This window comes from Mus musculus, chromosome 6, assembly GCF_000001635.26.
Source record: "Mus musculus strain C57BL/6J chromosome 6, GRCm38.p6 C57BL/6J".
Taxonomy (NCBI): Eukaryota; Metazoa; Chordata; class Mammalia; order Rodentia; family Muridae; genus Mus; species Mus musculus.
In genome coordinates, this window is record NC_000072.6 from 16,557,501 (window position 1) to 16,581,795 (window position 24,295).

At 37.9% G+C, this 24,295-nt stretch overlaps 1 long non-coding RNA gene across 4 annotated transcripts in view; it reads left to right on the plus strand.

Moving 5' to 3' along the window:
* Gm36503 overlaps window positions 1–24,295 on the plus strand; it is a 149,626-nt gene that overhangs the window by 32,746 nt on the left and 92,585 nt on the right. For 2 of the 4 annotated variants that reach the window (XR_377353.2, XR_377356.2), the window contains exons 2-3: window positions 14,795–15,017; window positions 21,774–22,373. The exons of 1 other annotated variant lie outside the window; for it this stretch is intronic. This is a non-coding gene — a long non-coding RNA (predicted gene, 36503). Of the gene's footprint in view, window positions 1–14,794; window positions 15,018–21,773; window positions 22,374–24,295 lie in introns of those variants that run through there. One more of the 4 variants, XR_003956406.1, reaches the window with a different exon arrangement.

Below are 24,295 nucleotides of genomic sequence, written 5' to 3' on the forward strand. Positions count from 1 at the left end.
TTTGGCCCTGGTGTTCCCCTGTACTGGGGCATATAAAGTTTGCAAGTCCAATGGGCCTCTCTTTCCAGTGATGGCCGACTAGGCCATCTTTTGATATATATGCAGCTAGAGTCAAGAGCTCCGGGGTACTGGTTAGTTCATAATGTTGTTCCACCTATAGGGTTGCAGATCCCTTTAGCTCCTTGGCTACTTTCTCTAGCTCCTCCATTGGGAGCCCTATGGTCCATCCATTAGCTGACTGTGAGCATCCACTTCTGTGTTTGCTAGGCCCCGGCATAGTCTCACAAGAGACAGCTACATCTGGGTCCTTTCAATAAAATCTTGCTAGTGTATGCAATAGTGTCAGCGTTTGGATGCGATTATGGGGTGGATCCCTGGATATGGCAGTCTCTACATGGTCCATCCTTTCATCTCAGCTCCAAACTTTGTCTCTGTAACTCCTTCCATGGGTGTTTTGTTGCCGAATCTAAGGAGGGAATACTGGCTTTCAGAGAGAGTAAAGGGACATTTTTTCACACATCACACATCCTTCAATATTAAAATTATTCTAATGCTGAAATATTAAAGCAGGCAGTCTGTCTGATTAAAAACCCCCCTTTCTTAGTTGGAAATTGATGCTACTTCTAGCGTCTCACCATTGCTTTTACTTTACGAAGAGCGTGTACTGAAGCTCACCAATGCAGACAACAGGTTTCTGTCTCCTCCCCTCACATGACAGTGTTTCTGCTCGCTTCCGGCTCACTCATTCCCAAAGCAGAAATATTTTAAGAAGCGAATTTAAACAAGTGTTTCTTCACTTTATTGAAAAGATTTTAATCATCTGCGATGGTTTAAGATCTGTGGTGTGGTGATGAGGCTTTTATCAGTGACTGAAGAACACATGGCACATACAGTGTAGCTAGCTGCAAATGAAGGCCAGCGTGCCAGCATAAACGCAAATGGACGCTAAAAATATCACTGTCTACTAGACCACTGAAGAACTGTGGACTAAGCACAGCCATTACTATCATTACAATTATTTGGTTTCCTGTTTGGCTGTTTTGTAAAGGATATAATAGTACTAGCTACCACGTAGATAAATAGCAGTTGGCACTTTCCTGATCCCAAGCTCAAAATGCTCCAAAATCAAAAACATTTTGAGCATCCACTTGATGCCATGATATGGAAATTTACATATTATGGAACATTATCTTATGTACAAATTATTTGAGAAATTAAATTAAAATCTCTTCCTGTAATTTTATACAGTGTATATTAAACACAAAGGAAATGCACAGTTAAACTTGCAAAGGTCCATTCCCAAGGAATGACTATGATTATGTGTATATGGTTTTCAATATTCCAAATATGAAGTTATCCAAAATTTGATATTAAGGATATTCACCTTATAATCTAGCAAGGCAACACTTAATAGAGACAGAGAGAAAAGAAGATGGGGAGGGAGGGAGGGAAAAAAGAAGGGAGGGAAAGAGAGGAGAGGATTAAAAACTTTCTAGGACACTGTAGTAGCAATCAGTTAGAAGTATGTTGAAAGACATATAGAAGTAAGAAGAATGAAAAGCAAAGATGTACCCAGAGCACGAATGAGATTGTAACTTTTTCAGTGGGCTCTGAATTGATAATGACTTATTGAACAAAAATTGAAAAAGAGGAATAATTTGTATAAAAGATAAGAGCAAGGTAGTATAAAATTGAGAAGGATAAAAAGGGTTTGAACTGTTAGATCTTATGTATAGGAAATATGAATAAATACTTTTCTTCTTACGGACACTTCCTCTTCAGATGAGGCCTTCTCCCTACTGGAAGAATAGAGACATCATCAATAAACCAAGAATCAGGTGATGTTAGAGGCCTTTACTCAGCAACATTTGTTTCCTTGTACCTGCTATATTCTGGTTACTTTGCATTGATTGCCTAATCTTCAAAATACCCTAGAGGAAAACAATTAGCAAAGTGTCTTAATACAAAGTAGAAGTCTATAACAAAAAGAGGAGCACACTGTCTCTGCTGCATTAAGGACGAGAATGCTAAATGTCCTGAAAGGAGTCAGTACAGATGTTACTAGGGAAGTTGTAATTCACTGGTCCTTAAAGGGTGAGATAGCAGTCTACCAGAATGAGATTTTTACTTTAAAAAAAAATGAGGCTCCCAACACACATACACACATACACAGAACACTCTGTGTTCACTTAGAGATGATAAACCTAACCCTCAAGAGACTGGAGGCCCCAGAGAGTTTAGAGGTCAAGTGAGGTGGAGATGGGGTGGGGACAGGGGGTGGGGAGGAAGTATGGGATATGGAACACTAGGAGGGTGCCTGGGGAGATAAAATATGAAGTATACATTAATTAATTAATAAAAACTGTAAGCTTTTTATGCACTGAAAAATTAGCAAAATTATGAATATGTAAAAACAAACAAACAATGAAGGGTTCTCTCTCCCTTTTGGGTAATTCAGCTAATGTCATCCCCTTTGAGTCCTGGGAGCCTCTTGCTTTCCCGGCATCTGGGACTTTCTGTTAGCTACCCCCAGTTCCCCATTCTCCATTGCTACACACCTCTGTTCAATTTCCTGTCATCTCCATTGTCTCCTCCCACACCTTATTCTGCCCCTCTTTTTTTCTCTCCTCCTCCTCTCTTCCTCCCATTCCTCCCACACTCTATCTCCCATGATTATTTTGTTCCCCCATCTAAGTAGCACTGCAGCATCCCCACTTTGATCTTCCTTCTTCTTGAGCTCCGTGTGATCTGTAAGTTGTATCATGGGTATTCCGAGCTTTTTTTCCTTAGATCAGTGAGTACATACCATGTGTGTTCTTTTGTGACTGTGCTATCTCACTCAAGATATTTTCTACTTGCATCCATTTGCCTGTGAATTTCATACAGTCATTGTTTTTATTAGCTGAGTAGTACTCCATTGTGTAAATGTACCACATTTTCTGTATCCATTCCTCTATTGAGGGACATCTGGGTTCTTTCCAGCTTCTGGCTATTATAAAGAAGGCTGCTATGAACATAGTGGAGCATGTATCCTTGGTTAGGCAAGGCCTGGGTTGAGGGATAGGACCACCCACCTTTCTCAAAATTTAAGCCAGTATTGCTCTTGTCTTAAAGAAAATACAGGGACACAGGTAGAGCAGAGACTGAAGAGAAGGCCATCCAGAGACTACCTCACCTGGGTCTCCATCCCATATGTAACTACCAAACCCAGACACTATTACTGATACTAAGAAGTGCTTGCTGATAGGAGCCTAATATAGCTGTCTCCTGAGAGGCTGTGCCAAAGCCTCACTGATACAGATGCCGATTCTTACAGACAACCAAAAGACTGAGCACTGGGACCGCAATGGAGGGGCTAGGGAAATGACTGAAGGATCTTGAAGGGGTTTGCAACCCCATAGGAAGAACAACAATATCAACCAACCAGAGCCTCCAGAACTCCCAGGGAGTAAACCACCAACCAAAGAATACACATGAAGAGACCCATGGCTCCAGCTGCATATTTAGCAGAGGCTGGCCTTATCTGGCATCAATGGGAGGAGAAGCTTTTGGTCCTGAGAAGGCTTAAATTCCCCCCCCCCCCCAGGGGCGATGTTAGAGCAGTGAGAAAAGAGTAGGTGGGAGGGTAGGGGAGTACCCTCATAGAATCAGGGGTGAGGGGGGTAGGATAAAGGTGTTCAGGAGAGGAAACTGGGAAGGGGGATAACATTTTAAATGTAAATAAATAAAATAACCAATAAAAATTTAAAAGAAAAAACAATGAAGGGTTTTGGGACCAGTGTTGTCCAACTGTAGCATTTGTGATATAAAATATGAAGAGAAGCTGGATAAATGTATTGGGACAAGACTTTTGAAAGCTCCATCTGCTATATGAGGAGGTTTTTAAAATAACAACTCCAAGGAAGGGACATAAATAATTATTTTGAATAAGAGTATAGTGATTATATTTTTATATTAAGTATATATCAGGCCACTTTTCAGAGAAAATATTGAGGAAAAGATATTAGAAGTGGCCTAGCAGAGAACTGCTGTGTGGTAAAAACACAATGTCATACTGATCAATCTGAGCTCATGACAAAAATTCACTTCATTCCATGTAGACTAAAACTCACAGTGATTTCAATTTTCTCAAATGAAGAGCATATTAAATAGAAAATAAAAATTTAGATACTGATTTCTGGTAAGTTGAAGAGCTAGTTTTTAAAGACATATAAGTAAAATAATCATAATACAGTCATTAAAGGAAAAGACACCTTTGAGAAGTAGAAAGAGAGACCTTATAATGCAGAAAGGCCTGGATAGATGCTCTCCAAACTCTGAGACAACAGATGCCAGGCTAGACTAGTATGTGCAACAGCATTTTTTATCAAAATAGATGTAGAAAATAAGACATTTGGTGATAAAACCAAATTGAAGCATGCCTATTTACAAATCTAGCCCTATGAAAGATGCTATAAGGAAAATTGCAGTCTAACATGGTTAACTTCACCCAAGAAAACACAGAAATGAATAATTCCAGACAAGCAAATAACAAGAGGGACACACACACACACACACACACCAAAACAGTAAAATCCAGAAATTAATAAATACTGCTCATTGGTATCTCTCAATATCAGGTCTCAGTTCCACACTAAAACCCCAAAGACTAACAGAAGAAATGGGAAAACAGGATAGTTCTTTTTTTTTTAATTTTATTTTTTTATTACATATTTTCCTCAATTACATTTCCAATGCTATCCCAAAAGTCCCCCATACCCTCCCCCCCCCCACTTCCCTACCCACTCATTCCCATTTTTTTTTTTTTTGGCCCTGGCGTTCCCCTGTACTGGGGCATATACAGTTTGCGTGTCCAATGGGCCTCTCTTTCCAGTGATGGCAGACTAGGCCACAGGATAGTTCTTTTAACTGCTTTGAAGAAACACACCTTAACATCAAGGATAGGTGTTACCTCAGGGTAAACGGATGTAAAAAGTTATTCCAAGCAAGTAGAACTGAGAAGCAAGTCGGTGTAGCCATTTTAATATCTTATGAATATAGACTTCCAACAAAAACTATTCAGAAGATATAAGGAAGGACAACATACTTATCAAATTAAAAAAATCCATCATGAGACTTTCACAATTCTTAACATCTATGTTCAAACACAAGGAACACCAAATTCATAAAAGAAACAATAATATAGCTTAAGTCACATTTTGACCCTCATAACACTGATAGTGGGAGACTTCAGTATCTGACTCTTGATTGTTGAAAATAGACATGTCATCCACCAAAAAATAAACAAAGAGATGCTGAAAGTACCCAAAATTATAAACAAAATGAGTCTAACAGATATCTGCAGAACATTTCACTTAAACCAAAAAAGAATATACCTAGTATTGACACCTAATAGAAATTTCTCCAAAATTGACCTCATATTTGAAAACAAGTGAGTCTCAACAGATTATTAAAAAAAAAGAAAGAAAACTAAATAACATCCTGAGTCCTATCTCATCACCACAGATTAGACATCTCAGAAATAACCAAAACACCTGACAAACTCATGGAAAAGAAACAACTCTCTACAGAATTAAAATGGATTGGAAATTAAGAAAGAGATTAAAAACTTTCTAGAATTGAATGCAAACCAAAACACAACATACCCAAACTTATAAGACACAGTGAAGGCACTTCTAATAGGCAAGTTCAGAGTACTAAGTGCTTATATTTAATAATAATAATAATAATAATAATAATAATAATAATATAAGGGCTGGGTGTGGTGGTGCATGCCTTTAGTCCCAGTACTTGGGAGGCAGAGGCAAGCAAATTTCTGAGTTTGAGACCAGCCTGGTCTACAGATTGAGCTCCAGAACAGCTAGGGCTACACAGAGAAACTCTGTCTCAAAAAAACAAAAACAAACAAACAAACAAAAACAATAAATAAAGTAAGTAAGTAAGTAGCTCTCATATTAGTAATGAAATGGTTATATTTATAGGATTAACTTAATAGTTAAAATTCATAGAATTCTATGACCAAAAAAAAAAAAAAGAGTTAAAGTGAAGAGAGACAGACAGACAGAGACAGACAGAGACAGAGAGAGAAAGAGACACAGAGACAGAGACACACAGAGAGAGATCACAAATGGAAAAAAATCAAATTCAAGGGTAAATCGAATAAAGAACAAACAATAAAAGAAATCAAGGAAAGAGTTGTTTCAGCAAATCAATAAGATTGGCAAAATCTTATATAAATTAACAAAAAGGCTAATAGAGAATAACCAAATTAAAAGAAAACTAGAAATGAAAAGTATATAACAACAGACAACAAGAATATCCAGAGAATTATAAAGACACACTTAAAAATCCTGTACTCAACCAAATTGGAAGATCTAAAAGCAATGAAAAAATTTCTAGATGCATACCATTAACCAAAGTTAAATCAAGATCAGATAAGCAATTTAAACAGACCTATAATATAATCCCTAGTGAAATAGAAGATGTCATTAAAAATCTTCCATCCATCCAAACAAAAAGCCTAGATACAGAAAATTTTAGCACAGAATTCTCCCAGAGTTTGGAAGAAGAATTAATAACAATAAATGCTACTCCAATCATTTCACAAAATAGAACAGAAGGAGCACTTTCCAATTCATTATGTGAAGTCAAGATTGCCCTGGTACCCAAACTACATAAAGGCCCAGTGAAGAATTATAGAACATTTTTCCTCACAAACGTAGAAGAAAAAATTCAGAATAAAATACTTGCAAACAGAATCCAAGAACACATCAAAAAGATCATCTACCAGAATCAATGAGGTTTCATCTTAGAGATGCAGGTATGGCTTCAGATGTGTACATCAATGAATGTAATTTACCATATAAGCAAACTGAAAGACACACACACACACAATGATCTCATTTGATGCAGAAAAGTCCTGTGACATAGTCCAATATGCCTTCATGATAAAAGTCCTTGAGAGATTAGGGATATAAGACACATACCTCAACATAATAAAAGCAGGTAATATAACAGGAACCTTATAGCCAACATGAACTTAAATGGAGAGAAATTCAAAGTAAGTCCACTAAAATCAAGAACAAGGCAAGGTTTCTCCTCTCTCTCTCTCTCTCTCTCTCTCTCTCTCTCTCTCTCTCTCTCTCTCTCTCTCTCTGTCTCTCTCTTCAATATCCAATATCAAATCTTTTAAAATTATTTTTAATTATTTTTAGATCTAGTTGTTATCCCCCTTCCAGTTTGCCCCCTGACTGTTCCTCATCCCATTCCTTCTCCCCCATCTCCAAGAGGATGCTCTCCCCACCCCTCCAGACCACTCCACTCCCTGGGGCCTCAAGACTCTAGAGGGTTAGGGGCATCTTCTCTCACTGAGGCCACTGAAGGAGATCAAGGTAAAACAAACTGGAAAGGAAGAAATCAAGGTATCTTTATTTGTAGGTGGTAGGATAGTTAACATAAGTTACAGAAGCTTTGCAATTTTATGAGATCCCATTTGTCAATTCTTGTACTTTGAGCATAAGCTATTGTTGTTCTGTTCAGGACCCAGCAATACCACTCCTGGGCATATACCCAAAAGATGCTCCAATGTGTAATAAGGACACATGCTCCACTATGTTCTTAGCAGCCTTATTTGTAATGTCTAGAAGCTCAAAAGAACCAAGATGTCCCTCAACAGAGTAATAGATACAGAAAATGTGGTACATTTACACAATGGAGTACTACTCAGCTCTTAAAAACAATGAATTTATGAAATTCCTAGGCAAATGGAAGGAACTAGAAAATATCATCCTAAGTGAGGTAACCTAGTCACAAAAGACTACACATGGAATGCACTTACTGATAAGTGGATATTATTAGGCAGAGATCATCGTATGCCCATGATACAATTCACAGACCACATGAAGCTCAAGAAGAAGAAAGACCAAAGTGTGGCTACTTCGGTCCTTCTTAGAAGGGATAACAAAATACCCATGGAAAGAGTTACAGAGAAAAAGTGTGGGGCAGAGACTGAAGGAAAGGTCATCCAGAAACGGCCCCACCAGGGGGTCCAACCCATATCCAGTCACCAAACTCAGACACTATTGTGCAGGCCAACAAGTGCTTGCTGACAGAAGCCTGATATAGCTATCTCCTGAGAGGCTCTACCAGTGCCTGAGAAATATAGAGGCAGATGCTCTCAGCCAACCATTGGACTGAGCACAGGGACCCAATGGAGGAGCTAGAGAAAGGTCCCAAGGAGTTGAAGGGGTTTGCAGCCCCATAGGAGGAACAACCATATGAATCAATCAGTACCCTCAGAGCTCCCAGGGACTAAACCACCAACCAAAGAGTACACATGGAGGGACTAGTGGCTCCAGCTGCATATGTAGCAGAAGATAGCCTTGTTGGTCATCAATGAGAGGAGAAGCCCTTGGTCCTGTGAAGGCTCTATGGCCCAGTGTAGGGGAATGCCAAGGCCAGGAAGCAGGAGTGGGTAGGTTGGTGAGCAGGAGGAGAGGGGAGGAGATGGGGGATTTCGGAGGAGAAACCAGGAAAGGGGATAACATTTGCAATGTAAATAAAGAAAATAGCTAATAAAAACATGAAGAGGAGTGTGAAGGAAGGGATACAGGAGAGACAGATAAAATTAAGAGCCATTTGATAGTTAGTGTGAAATCCTAATACTGTAGACACTTTCTAAATTATACACATATGTGCAGACCATCTAAATGAATTGTCAAATAATTTAGGAAACAGAGACCCAACTGGCCATCTCTTGTTGGTATTGGGTTACATTTTTTTTAACTGAATTGTCAGACATAGGTGTTCATTAGGGACCACAAACAATCCTGGCTATTGAGAAATCTATAGGTTGTTCTTTACAAACTGACAGCAAGATCCCCACTGCTTAATCCAACAACTACACAACTCATGGAACATGGAGAAGTCCAGATGGTGCCTATATAGAGCCATCTCACTCCATTGTGCTAGCGACTTTGATACAAGAGGGACTCTGCATGATACTGAAGAAGAAATATAAACACCAACCCAGCCACCATCATTTTGATGTATCATGATACCCTGCCTGCAAGATATGCTACTGCAATTGTGAAGCAATACTTGAGAGAGTAACCAATAAATATCTAATTTGACTTAAGGCCTACTACTTCTACTAGATACCATTCCTCACACTGTTTGTGTGACCTAGTCCCTGAGATTAGAAAGCACAGTGACCTAGGGTCCAAACAAATACTACTAATCTAAAAATAAAATATGTATCAATAAAATGACCCCTAATGACATTCTACTATACTTGTGGATTAGTGCCTTAATTAGCCATCATCACAGCAGCCTCTTGCTGCAGCATATGGGAACAAATCTAGAAACCTACAAGCAGATATGATGCAGAGAGTGAGAGATTGATCTTGGAATACATCAACAGAATTGGTGCACATAAGAACTCACAGAGACTGAGGCATCAGGAACAGGGCCTACATGGGTCTGCACGAGATAGTGCTTTGGAGGTGAAAGTAGAACTGCACATATGCCCTTATCTCTAACCCAGAAGCTATCTTCAATAGATAACCAAATTGAAAATGAAATGAAATAAAAATCTAGTTTCCTTTAAGGGAGCTTTCCTGGGGAAACTACTCTTAAAGTTAGTCTGCTTGCTCAGCCGTAGATGACCAACAGAAAAGGAACTCCATAATGTCTTTTGGAGGTTCCTTATCTCATCATTTTGTGTAACAGTTTTCCTTTTTAAAAAAAACCTTATATCTCATATCTATTTTTATTTTAATATTAATTTAATTTATATTTTTCTATAGTTTCCTCTAAATGTTCCAAATATATATATGTATATGTATGTGTATGTATATGATGTATATGTATACGTGTATATACATAATGTGGCTTCTAGTTTAGTGTCTTTATGGGATTCTTGAATTCATGAAGAAGTAACTCTATGATAACTGTTTCTTGTGTCTTTTCTTGGGCTCTTTTCCTTCTGTTTGTTTGTTTTGTCTTATTCTGAAGTGTTTAATTTTATTTTATCTTATTTTATTATTATCGCTTAGAGGCCTGTTTGTTTTCTAATGAGAGACAGAAAGAGGGTTCATTTGGGTGGTAGTGGATGTGGGGAGGAAGTAGGAAGGGAATCCGTAATCAACATACATTATGTGAGAAAAAATATTCAGTAAAAGAAAAATCAATAAATAAATACATAGAAGGAAAATTGGGTTGTGAATTTACCTTATGATAGAGTGATTGCCTAGAATGCATTAGGGTATAGGTTAAATCCAAATTAAACACCCCCTCCACATATACCCCCCCACACACACAGAACGAAGAGAGAGACAGAGATACTAAGAAAGAATCAGACAGACAAATAGGGAGAGAAAGAGACAAACAGACAAGAGAGTTGAATGCACTGTGACAGACAGACACAAAAAGATGGGAGCAGTAGATTGATAGAAATAGAGGGAGAAAAAGAGATCAAAGACACTAAAAAAAAAGCCACATCTGAACTAAAACCAAACTTATTGAGTGAATAGTATTATTTTTATAATTATTTTCACCACTGTGGGATGGGTAAAAGAAAGCTAGATTACATAGAAACTAGTAATAATTGAGAAACAGTGAATGGAAACTTCAAGTAGGGCACGACATGCTCTTCCAAGACAGTCTGAGCATTTCAGTTCAAGAAGGACAGCAATTGCATCAAAGGCATTTTTGGACCTGAAACAAGTAAATTGTCAGGATGAAAGAGAAATCGCAATGTGTGCATGGTAAAAGGAAAGAAGATAGAAGTGTTAAAGACAAAATATGGTTTAAAAAAAAGTCATAGGAAATCTGATTGTTTAGGTAGAAATTCAAGAGTGGACAATGCAAAAACCAGCCAAGCAAACAAACAAACAAACCAAAAAGGAAGGACTGTTACACAGTATGGGAACTTGTAGGTAACTCTTAAGTACACACAGAGAAGTATGGGGATAACGGGAAATTGAAACGTTTATTCTTCATATATTTTCTCTAATGATATCCATATGTTTGAGGTGACATTTCAAGAAGGCAATGGGTGTACAAATGCAGCTAAGGGCAAAGACAATGGAGGAGGTAGAATAAGAAATATGGGCATCTTGAAAGAGATGGAAGATTTCTTAGTGTGGGTGAAGTAGGAAATCTTGTATTAGTTAGTGTTTGTTTCCATTGGTTCTGTGATTTTTTTTTTTTTTTTGTAACCAACAACAGCCTGGGTCTAATATCCCCAAATGCAGAGAACTGTACTCACTGTGGTTCTGACGGCTAGTTTAGAATGAATCCTGTGTCTATCCATGAAATAACCTTTGGGGTCCCTGGTAATAAGCCAATGGTAAAGAATGAAATTAATTAACAAAGATAACTGTGAACTTGGGCAATACAGAAGAGTACAGTCAGAGGATTAAACCTAAGGTGGTTGAGATATATGCTGAGCGGAGTGTGTTATAATGATAAAATATTGTGAACAAAATAGGCATGAGTGTTACAAAATTTTTTACGACCATCCTATTCCTCTTCCCCCTGTCTCAAAGAAGATGTCTTTCCCCAAGCCCTGCCAGTCCTCACCACTCCCTGTGTCCTCAAGTCCCTTTAGAGTTAGTTATGTGTGTATTCTCCAACTGAGGCCAGACCAGGCAGTCCTCTGCTGTGTGTGTGTGTGTGTGTGTGTGTGTGTGTGTGTGTGTGTGTGTGTGTCGGGGTGGGGTGGGGTCAGACCAGCTCCTGTATGCTGCCTGGTTGGTTGCTTAGTGTCTAAAAGATCTCAGGGGTCCTGATTAGTTGAGACTGCTGGTCTTCCTATGGGATCTCCCTCCTCCTCAGTGTCTTCTAGCCTTTCCCTAACTCAACCACAGGGGTTCCAACTTCAGTCTGGAGGTTGGGTGGTTACTGACTTAGACAGTATCTGCATCTGTCTCAGTCAGCTGTTTGTTGGACCTCTCAGAGGACAGCCATGCTAGGGTCCTATTTGTAAGCATACCACAGCATCAGAAACTGTGTCAGACCTTGGAGCCTCCCCTTGAGATGGATCCCAAGTTGGGCCTGTCACTAGACCACCATTCCCTCAATGTTTTCTCCATTTTTGTCCTTCAAGTTCTTTTGGACAGAAACTATTCTGGGTGAGAATTTTTTACTGTGGGATGGCAACTCCATCCCTCCACTTGATACCCTGTACGGTAGAAGAACTAAGGGAGAGTGGGACTGTCTGTGGTCATTTGTTTGGCCATATATGTGCCATTTCTTGGACCATTACCTACAGTAAGTATCATCACCACTTCTGTCCCCTGCAGGCCTACAGGTGTCATTATGGGATTATGTGAATAACTAAGGAGAGTATTGGACACTCCAGGTTTTCAGAAAGTCCAGACTATTTAAAGTCGGCAGAGATTTCAACATTACTTTAATGTTAGTATTACCATTTTTTTCACTATTTATGGAAAAAGTTCCTATGCCGAAATACATTCTGTGTCTTCTTCCAAGGCTGCAGTTTGCAAGACTGGAACTGAAATTCTTCATTTGTTCTTGACATACTGAACATGCCTTCTACTTCAACTCCTTCTTGTTTTTATTATAACACATATATATATATATATATATATATATATATATATATATATAACCTCTCATCAAATAATATAAAGGGACTGTCTAGGAGAAAGCATATAACTAAAATAATGAAACCCAGCTATTGAAAAATAGGAGCACATGCAAATATCTTCAAATTGATAAATGACAAATGATTTTAGTGTTAAAGTCAGTTAGTTTATTATATTTTTGTTTATGTTTCGTTAATTTATTCTTAAAAAACAATTTATGCTACTAGCCTCCATTTTGTTTATATATTTGTTACTTTGTTTTAAAAAAAATTCTGCCATGGGTGATTTTCATCTGCTTCTGTCTGTTATCTACATGCCATCACAGGCTTTAGTCTCAGTACTACTTCTAAGAATTTTGTTTTTCTACTGAAAAATACAGGTTGGCTTGATGGCACATGGCATTGCCCCCTTATCCTTAAAACTCTGCTCCTCGTATTTGGTCTTCTCCCTAACAAATGCAACCTTAACAGTATGTTATACTCTTCTATCATTTAAATCAAAGACCTGTGGCATTCAAGTTAAGTATAATTCCAGGACTGTTTTCATAGTGATGCTTCAGAGGCACATGGCCATATTTGCTCATTTATGCATTTTCATGGCTGATTTATGCTCCTAAAGCACCGTTGAGAAGTTGTTATGGAGATCACTCAACCCGTGGGGATAAATTTATTTACTTCCCACATTTTACAGAAGAATTTGTTTAATTCCTTGATTGAAATTGTCAGTAACTAGGATCATTGAATATGATCTCAAACTTAATAAAGAGGCAATATACTAAGGAACCTAGAACTGCATTTACTTAATGTATGTGCACATTCAATAAAAACTTTGAATATCACTGCAGCAAATTGTAACTCCTTTGATGGCCTCACGTATGGGTTTGAGAAGCAGATTCATCATAGGAATATACTTAATAAATGCCTTTCATGGTGAGGAGGAGGATGGTGATAGTGATATCTTGAATTCCCATAATTTTCTAATCCGTGACAGAAATAAGAACAGATACCATTTTAGAGAGCTAAATGTACTTGTCAAGTCATTTTGGAACGTGGTAAATCACCTTAATTGGGTACGTTTTGCCTCTAGGAATCTTAACTGCTTATGTTCTCTGACACTCTTCCTGATAAAACTCATTGCCATAGATTAAAGCTGGGAATGTTACTCACTTTCTATCATGATAGATTTATTAGAAGGGAATATATATACTATTTGTACAGTTTGCAGGGTTCTTTCACACCTTTAAGTAGAAACAATACAATATTCTAGTGCTAGCTCTTCAATACGTATTTTAAGAGTGCATATGGCTTTATTGTACTAATTCTCATAAAATAAAACAGATAATATCATCTTAAAATAAAACTATATGCATTCTTTTTAAAATACTCCCAACAGAATATGAAAATGTATACTGCCAAAGTCAAATAAATGCCTGTAGTATTAGTAATGTCGTACGGGGAAAAGAGAAATAGGTCAGAAAATTTTAATTCTATAATGGGGAACACAGCACTTGATGACATAAGCTAGAATGGAAGGATGGATGAATGAATGAATGAATGAATGAATGATGTTTGCCAGATTAGAAAAAAAAACATTGCAAGTAAAATGAACTTTTGCAACGTATCTGTAGTAGAGACACTAGATGTAGAGTTTTAGATCTAAAGGGCAGTTGTCATTTCCTGGAATGTATGAGTGACATGTCCTAGAGAAAGAAGGGATGTGCAAGATATAACAGCAGCTAGAGTGGGGAGCCTGGGCATCAGGCTCTCTGCGGAGCAGTCTTGTTCATGGCCAGTCGTGATCTTTGAAAAATGTTTGTGAACAGTTTGACAAGGCAGTATGTGAAAGGGGAGAGGTAACTGGAATTCCTGGCTGCCATTCAATCGTCTAAGTGAAAGCTGTGCAGTGACAAAACACCAAGCTGTAATCTCTCTGGAAACCAGGCAGTAGTGCTGAGCAAGTAGGAGCAGTGATTCACCAACATGGAAGTGGGCAGCATAGTGCTCATGCTCCATACATCTAACTGGTGTTCTTATGACAAACACGCGTGCAAGGTAGAAGCATGCAGAATGCTGGGGAATATGTTATAAAACCTTGTAATGTACAGAGCTTTATCACATGCTTACTTACTGTATTCTCTTTTATTGAGGTGGCTTTTCCTAAATAAAGGGTATTTACTAAATTAGTTCCACATACAGGCAGAAGAAAGACCTAAAAGGGAAAGAACTGCATTGGGAAGTATTCTGATGTAACAAGGAAGATTCGGCTTTAAGCAGATTTTGGAAGCCCAGAGATCACTAGGCATGTACTTTGAATGCATATGCCATGTCCCAACATAAATAGATTTTTCAACATTAACAGAAGTATCTCAGAAGAACCACTTTGCTAAATATGAAATGCAAGCTCAAGGTGAGTATTGTGAAGTATGTTCATTGTTAAGAATGCTGTTTGCAAGTGGAATTATAGAAAACAATTTTTCTGGGCATCTCTATAATAGGCCTGGGCCTGAGTGCTATAGACAGAACGGAGCAGCTTTTCTTAAGGATCATTATTTAAAGATGTGCATTTTAGCCCCCAACTCACCTGTGTCTGTTGACAAACTTTTTTACAAGTGCTTTTGACATCTCCACCCAACGTGGTAATAAATGTCTGAAATACAATACCTTGCCTCTTTCTGTTTGTGATTTAGCACTCTTATAACATATCTTACTATAGAAATTATTATTTTCATAAACAGCATAAGACTATAGATAAGTATTTGCAAGGAGGGGTTAGTAGACGACATCAAAGTGATTCCACGTGGAGTATCTGTGAAAGTCTGGCAAGCTGCATGTGAAGGGGGCTCTCAGTAGTGCTGACGATACTACCGCAGCAGATTAGTTTAAAAGAAAACACATATGGTTCCATTTTGTGCCTTTTTGCTCAGTAAATGTGTGTAGAGGCATGAGCTCGCAACCTGCTGGGTGGATCCTATTTTATCCATATGTGAGTCACAGAGTTAAGGAAACAGCTAAAATGTTATTCAGTTACTTTAAAAAATTCCAGATGAAAAACATGAGCAAAATCACGGATTTCTCTATTTCTCATACCTGTTCTGGCACAGAAAATGACTTTACTTCCTCTTCAATAAACTGCTTATTGTCGATCTTGAGCCCAGATCCCTGTGACCTTTGATCCTTTTTAAGACCCGTGCTCTCCCACAGACGTTTCTAAATTAGGAAGAACATTTTGTATGAAGAAAAAGACAATGACATCAATTATATTTTCAGGCTCTACAGTCTCCCCATCATCACATATCATTTCTTTCTATGTTTAAAACAGGTAGCCCATTCTGACTGTTCACTATAGCCACTGTTCCTCCTAGACTTGTTAACAATCTTGTCTACTGTCACTGTCTCTCTTTCCTTCCTATCCAAATTATCCTTCTGACATTCTTTAGTCTGGCTTCCTCTTAAACAGTTTTGAAAAATAACTTCAAAGAAGGAGCTTAGTGGGTAAGACACATGCTGCTCAGGCATGAGTAATTGCGTCAGATTCTCCAGAACCTACGTACAATGTGGACAGGCCAATGTAAACCCCACTTAAGTTGAGGTGGAAAGTGGGAGGGAGCAAGAGCATCCCTGGAGGCTTGGAGACCAAATAACCTGCTAGGCTAATTTAAAAAAATAGCCTTAAATAAGATATACTGTGACGTGTGCATAGCAGCATCACTATGCACACCACTATGCACTCGCACACACACACACATACACACATACACACATACACACATACACACACACACCAAGAGAGAGAGAGAAGGGGAGAGAGACATGCACATACATATACATACACAAACCCTCTAACTTTGGTCTAATCATTGATGACTTTTGCTCTCTCCCCCTCCCACTAAGATTTTTTATATGAGTGTTTTGCCTGTAAGTGTGTATATATGCCATGTTAGTGCAGTTCCTGGAGGCCAGAAGAGAGGTGTTCAACCACATGGATCTAAAATTACAGATGGTTGTGTGTCACAGTGTGCATGCTAAGAATTAATTTTAGTTCCTCTGCAAAAGCAGCAAATGTCTTTAATCGCTGAGCCTCTTCTCAGTTCCCCATGTGTAGATTTCACTCAAAATGGTTTATTATTCCATATATGCATATATACATATATATGTATATATATTAATATTTGTGACATCAAAGTTCCTAATGTTCATTTCACTTGCAACATTTTAGATACTCTGTTACTTGTATCTCTACCTTCTTTAGAATTATAAAACTTTGAAGAGGCATCTACTTATCCTACAGCTATTTCCAAAGACGCATATGCTTTCAATCTTTATCCAGCGGAACACTGTTTATATCATACTCACCCTAGGCTTTCTGTCTGAGCTACAGAACAATTTGGTCCCCTCCGTGTCTCAGAAGAAATACTAAATCCCAAAGTGACCCGGATATCATGGTCTATCTGCCTATCTACATTCATGGAATAAAATTCTACTTCTGTGTTTCATGCAGAAGCTTTGCGATGTGCTTAGACACGCCCTGTCTAAAGAATCCATGCCTTATTCAGTTTGTTACTTTTGTAGCTATAGAATCCATTTATTTTCCTTCATCCTTGCTCCTTCTGCCCAGTGAGGGTGTTTCACCTATTTTAGCTCAGACAAGTCTTTCAATTCCTGCCTATCTTTTTGAACACACGTCATCTCTTGTCATGAATTAGAACTACTGGGGAAAGCACACAACAAGACTCATTGCCACCAATTTTTGTTAAACTCAATCACCTACAATATTCACAGCTATTTCCCCCAACTGTACATTTTCTTTTTTAAAATTGTAAAAGAATAAATTATTACCTTGTTACATTCATTTGATCTTTATTAATTATATGACAATTAAAAATTCTCATCACAGTTGTGACCTTTCTCATTTACTCTTCTCCTTTGTCGAGTCCCATTTTACAGTGCTCACCAACTTCATTATGTGTAGTTATATGCCATAATGAAATCCCTTGTCACCTTTCTTTGGGGTTGCCTAGTCTTTCTGATTCCTCAAACTTGACAATTTCTCTGCCTTACACACTCATACTTATTCTTCTGGACATGGCTCAAATAACACATGCAGGAGTTTTTTAGTCCTCCAGATAGATTTTCAAACTCAAGAACTAATATTAGTATTGGAGCTCAATGGTACTTTTCTTCTCTTGTCTCCATTATACACACAGTCCTCTGCCTGAAATGACTTCTTTCTTCCTCTTGCATATTCTTGAGTAATCAATGGAGCCTACTCTGCACCTACAGATGAGGTCAGCAGCCTTTTGTATACACGGTCAGGGTAGTTCACATTTCTTCACACTATTCATTAATTATATTACTGTGTGATTTTCTGATGTTTCTTCTGTATGTATTCCTATATCACAAATTGACAGAGAAGTTCTACATTTCTTTATTCTATTTTTAACTCAAGTCTAGTACTGTTCTTGGCATATATTAGAAGCTCAGTAAACCAAGAATGAGTAGAATGAACACTAGGGAATTGAATGTCACAGATATTAAGAAAGTATCAAAGCAAGACAGTAAAACTCCTAGGTTCCTTCCACTGATGTGATTTTCTACAATCTAGACTTCTGACAGAGACCTTTTATATTTCTTTGCTTATGCTACCAATGGTGTATATTAAAGATGAAGGAACCAGAACATAATCATTTTATTTATTTGTTTTTGTTTTTCCTCATATACTTTAGATGATTGTGGTCATTGTTTTGCAAAGCGAAATATCTGGTGGTGACCATTTAAGTAGTTCCTGATCTTGTCCTACTCTCCTTTGACATCCTAGTCCCAAATGTTTAACTTAGCAAGGTCACAAACACCATCAGCCTTCTGGTTCTTGCTTTGATGTTATAATTTCTGGCCTTAGAATTTGCTGCCAAGAATTCAGTGTCCAAATTTCCGATGCTTTCTTGGCTTGGGGACAATTAGCCACTCTTGGTTTACAACAGCCTTAGAATATTTACGCCAAGGGTTTTTATTTTGTTTTGTCTCAGACTAGGCCTTACTATAAGTTCAAGGTGGTTGTCTTCCTCTGACCTCATCAAACTTATCTCTTTGCAAAATAGTCTTGGAAAACCATTGTATTTGTATAAATAAAAAATTATGAGATTTATGAGATAACTGAAAATTGAGAAATCTTGAAAATAAACATTTATAATCAAGTTGACATGATTTTATAAACTTCCATTAGGTTTTAAAACACAACTTTAGTAAACTGATATTCTGTTTTCTATAGTAGAATATATTGCATATAAAATCAACCAATTTGTTGTAAAAATGTATTGGTTTTATGACAGAAGATATTATTATCTTGATAGTAAATATTTGGCTGCTTTTATTGTTGTGGTCTGAGTATACTTTGGGGTGATTTTACTGCCATATAAAAGATACCAGCCAATTTGATATAGGACAGGTGGAAATTGACTATTTAGTGTTTTGTGTCTAAGTTTGTAAGCCCAGGTGAAGTCATATAAAGTCTACAAAGTAGCAAGGACACATAAAAATGTAGAGTTGAGACTAATAATGATAAATAAGATGACATCATTAGAAGAGGGAAAAAGGATCAAGAAGATCAAATCCTACAACTGACCTCAGGAATGAGAGACTGTTAGAACCACAGAGGGAATCACATAAGATGTATATTGTTTTTATCAACGAATCATTCAACAGATACTATTGCTCAGGTACAGTTTCTCATGGAAGTTTCTGTGACTCTGAAGTTATATCCACTTTTACTTACAATGTCAAAGGAGCTTTGGCACATTCATTATAAAATTTTTATAAATAATTGAATCCATACTTAGCACAAAATTATTTCTTATACTGTCATATAGTTTTTAATATAACCATATACTATAATCATATAGTATAATAAAGACAGTTGACATATGCCACGGCTCAAAGTCCTTAATTAAACTCAGCATATCACGTATCTATTGCTTGCCTCTGCCCCCAATGCATTCAAGACAAGGAATTTGCTTAATAAAAATATTTCCAGTTAAATATCTACTTCACTATATTGTATTTGACTTGATTTTTATCAGTGGGGCAAATAAATTTCCCCACTGAATTCTTTGAAATCTCCATAAATCTCTATTTTAAAATACACTTAAAGCTTCAGTAGAGTACTTATAACTGCTTTTTATAATAGATATATAAGTATGCACATGGATATGAAAAATACAAACACGTATTTACAAAATATATATGTACTTGTTTGTATTGAAGTTTAGAAAAAGTCCACTAAAATGTAGCAAATGAAGGCCTTGTACATAATAATTTCATCTAAAGTTAATTATGTTTATAAACTAGAAGCTATTTTTTGAGCTGTTCTCACAAAATTGTCAAGGATATAAAGCTTTGTGTAGAGCTAATGCAAGTATTCATTGTAACTAACAGAATTGGGGCTCTTTCAGGGAAGAAGTGAAAATTTCAAAGGACTTTATATACAACCAAATCCTGAAATAACTGGAGAATGACTTCTGTTCCTATGAATACAGAGCCTGACACTTTGACAAAACCTTCTTTTAGAATAATAAAGTCTCCATAGTGTACGATTAAAAAAAAAAAGAATCATTGCATTGCTATTTCTTCTGGCAGTAGGAAAGTGGAGAGGAATTGAGAGAGTTAATGGAAAATTAATAATAAAAAAGAAAGGGCAAAAGTGATGTCAATAATGTGTTGGATGAGCTATCGGGTCATAGACATTTATATAGTCAAGAGAGTAGAAGATGGAGGGAGGGTTGATCACAGTCTATAAATACTGGGCAAGTATCTGTACAGACGAAACGTGATGATTCAGAGCATCAGGATCAGAAGGACAAGAGGCACTGATCTGAAGCTAAAGAAGAGCATATTCAGCCTCATGTTATACTAAGAAATGCTTGGCAGCAGTGAGAGGATGTGGCATTAGAAATAAAAATCAAGGACAATACATAAAGTTTAGAGAAGGGTTGAAAATGATGTATCTTTAGCACAGAGAGTAAATCAGACATGATGAAGGGAGAATGGAAAACAGGATCAGAAGAGGCACAGGTCTGGATGCATTAATAGCTTGCCATCATTCTTTCTATTATGTATAGTTCTCCAGAAAATCTCATTTTAAAATTTACAACAAAATTTGGAAGGCAGTCAAAGCGAATGGGGAAAAAAATGTCAGTACCTGCTGTATATACTTCATTGGTAGAACGCTTCCTTAGAACACTAGACCTTGACTCTCAGCATCTCAAAGACAAGCCAAACAAACAACACTCATCAATACTGTCACAGACTCTTCTATTGGACTTGGGCATTCAGCCATCTCAGAAATCAGCACTGTCGTTACTTTTGATATGGAAAATGCAAGGAGTGCTGATAGCTGGTGTTGATGACAACTGAGCCACATACACTTTTTATTCAAATAGAGAGTTCCTCAGGTGGCAGGATTTTGTATATCTCCTCTTATGATGCAGTTTCAGACCATCTTATTTTTTTAATTTTTCTTATATTTTTATTAGATATTTTCTTCATTGACATTGCAAATGCTATCTCGAAAGTGCCCTATACCCTCCTCTGCCCTGCTCCCCAACCCACCCACTCCCACTTCCTGACCCTGGCATTCCCTTGTACTAGGGCATATGATCTTCAGACCATCTTCTAAATAAATATTTATAATGACTTCATTAAAGAAAATCTGTTTCAAATAGATATCAGAGGTCAATGGAAGGAAGTACCTGGAAGGAAGAGGAAATAGGGAAGGGGAGCAGGGTGGGGACACAGCGGAGAGATCAGGGAAGACAGAAGGGAGATCAGCTGAGGGGGCGAATCTCTAGGGTATGCCAGAGACCTGGGATTGGGAAAAGCTCCAGAGGGTCTATGGGGATGACCCTAGCTGAGATTCCGTGCAGTGGGGGAAATGGGCCCTGAAGTGGATACTTCCTGTAGTCAGGCAGGATTCCCAGTGGAAGATAAAGACAGCAATCCACCCATAAAACCTTTGATCCAAAATATGTACTACCCACAAGATATACAGGGTCAAAGATAGAGCAGAGACTGAGGGAATGGCCAACCAATGACTGCTACAAATTGAAACCCACCCATGGGCAATAACCAGTCCCTGACACTGTGAATGATCCTCTGTTATGCTTGCATGCAGACAGGAACCTAGCATAACTGTCCTCTGAGAGCTCCACCCAGCAGACGATGGAAAGAGATGCAGAGACTCACACCTAAGCATTACATGGAACTCAGGAGTCTAGTGGAAGAGTTGAGAGTAAGATTGACGGACCCGAAGAAGACAGGAACTCCACAGGAAGATCAACAGAGTCAACTAACCTTGACCCTTGGGGGCTCCTAGAGACTGAATCACCAACCACAGAACAAACATGGACTGGACCTAGGCCCCCTACACATACGCAGCAGATGAACAGCTTGGTTTTCATGCCAGTACCCCAATAAGTGGAGCAGGGGTTGTCCCTGAGCCTGTTGGCCTGCCTGCCTGTGGGTCCCAAACCCCTAAATGAACAACCTTGTCTGGCTTCAATGGGAGAGTATGTGCCCACTCCTGCAGCAGCAGCAATTTAATGTGTGAGTGGGTTGGGTGTTAGGTACTGGAGGTGACACCCAGAGGGGGGTTTCCCTATCTCAAAAGAGAAAGGGAAAGTGGAATGGGGGTGGGGAAGAATTGTGGGAGGGGGTACTGGGATGAGAGGAAGGGCTGATACTGGGTTGTAAAGTGAATAAATAGATTTCGAATAAAAGAAAGAAAAACTGTTTGGTTTTTTCCCCTCTGCCAAGGCTTCTAGCAGGGAATAAAGAAAATCCCTCCTTTAAAAATTCCAGTAATTTAGCCAAATTTTAGCTCTCTAATTAAGCAATGAATGAATAATTAATGAATTGTTTATTATCACAGACTTTAGGACTCAAATTTAAAGTTTGTTTGCTTCCTCTATTTTTCCTCTTGAATAGATCTCCTATAGCTTGGCACTTTTAGTGTTCACTGTGGTTTCCGAAGTCAGAGGCAAGCTGCTTTCTTAGCACAAATTGTGTTAAACCTGAGAGGATAAAGGAGTCACGGTGACTACTGATGTGTCCTGATATTAAACAAGAACTAGCTGGATATATACTTCACAAATTCACTCTACACAAATAATAGATGAAATAATCAAAACATAAAGAAATCCCTAGATATCTCTGGTTAGTAGGTAGTCCATAGATTGAAGAATGTGACAAAGTTCTAATTGAAATGAATTTGGTGCAGTCTGGGAGACGGCCTTGGCTTGTCGTCATTTCCCCCATATTCCCATGACACTACTTTGCAGAGATCACTGCTTCATGGAGAAGAACCTGGAGGATGGTTTCAGAGACAGCTATATCAACTGGGAGGCTTAATAAGCAAGGCATGGCTAGGCTCCCAGCACCTTCTTACTGCCAAAGCTATGCTGAATGGCTGAGCACAAGTACAAGTGAAACCAATAGGAAAGACTTCTTCAGGAAAAGGAGAGCTCTTGTGAATGCTTCCATGTAAACATCACCCATTGAAGAAAAGATAGATTTGCAGGAAGGAATGAAATTGAGAAGGTAGAGATCATAGAACCAATAGTAAGAAGAATATAAGTTTCATAATCTGAAATTTGAATGGCACAGTCTTCCGGTTACTGTAAAGTAAAGAGATATTGGGCAAGGAAATTGAAAACTCTGAATTAAGTGAAAAGACTGTTTCCCTAAATGACCTTTAAAGTTTAATAGATATTCTTCATATGCCTTAGGAATTACACTAATAGAACGCATCTCAACTCTTACATACTGAGATAGAAAGAATCATTACAGTTGACTTGTTTTGGTTTTGTTTGGACACAAGAGTTTCTCTGTAGCCCTAGCTATCCTGGAAGTCACTCTATAGACCAGGGTGGGCTCAAATCTCTGATATTTGTCCCACCTCTGCCTCTTGTGTGCTAGGATTAAAGGCACACAAGATCACCTACTCCCTGCTTCCAGTTGTCTTTTATGCTAACATCATTGAAGCAAAAATTCATCAACTTAAATATAATTGATCATTTGTGCAAGGTTTTACTGAAACCCATGACTAGATCAGGATGAACACAAGTGATTATTGAAGGTCACTGTCAAGATGATGCCAAAACATATAAGAAGAATAACACAATAAATTTGTGTGTGTGTGTGTATGAATATACACACACATGTTACACACACACACAGCTCTGTGACTTGTCATACTTTTTCCTTCCACAGAAACTACCATTTCTATAGTTGCCAAAATAGCAAAATTTCAAAATATAATTTTTACTCTTTTAAAACTCTTTGCTCCTCTCCTCTCCCTCCTCTCCTTTTCTCACTCTGTCTCTGATTTCTTTGTCCATCTGTCTGTCTCTCTCTGTCTCTATCTTATCTCTGAGTCTCTCTCTCTCTCTCTCTCTCTCCCTCTCTCTCTCTCTCTCTCTCTTTCATACACACACACACACACACACACGTGCTTCCTTTAATCGCCCAATTTGAAATGTGACTTAATAAGCTTTAATCAATTATGCCTTATACTTAAGACTGGCCTATAATATTATTTCTTAAATCACATATTTTAGAATCCTTCAGTGCCAAGCTAATGGAATCCTTGAAAAACCTATCAAAGTGTTTCAGAACATAAGAAATCTATCAATTGGG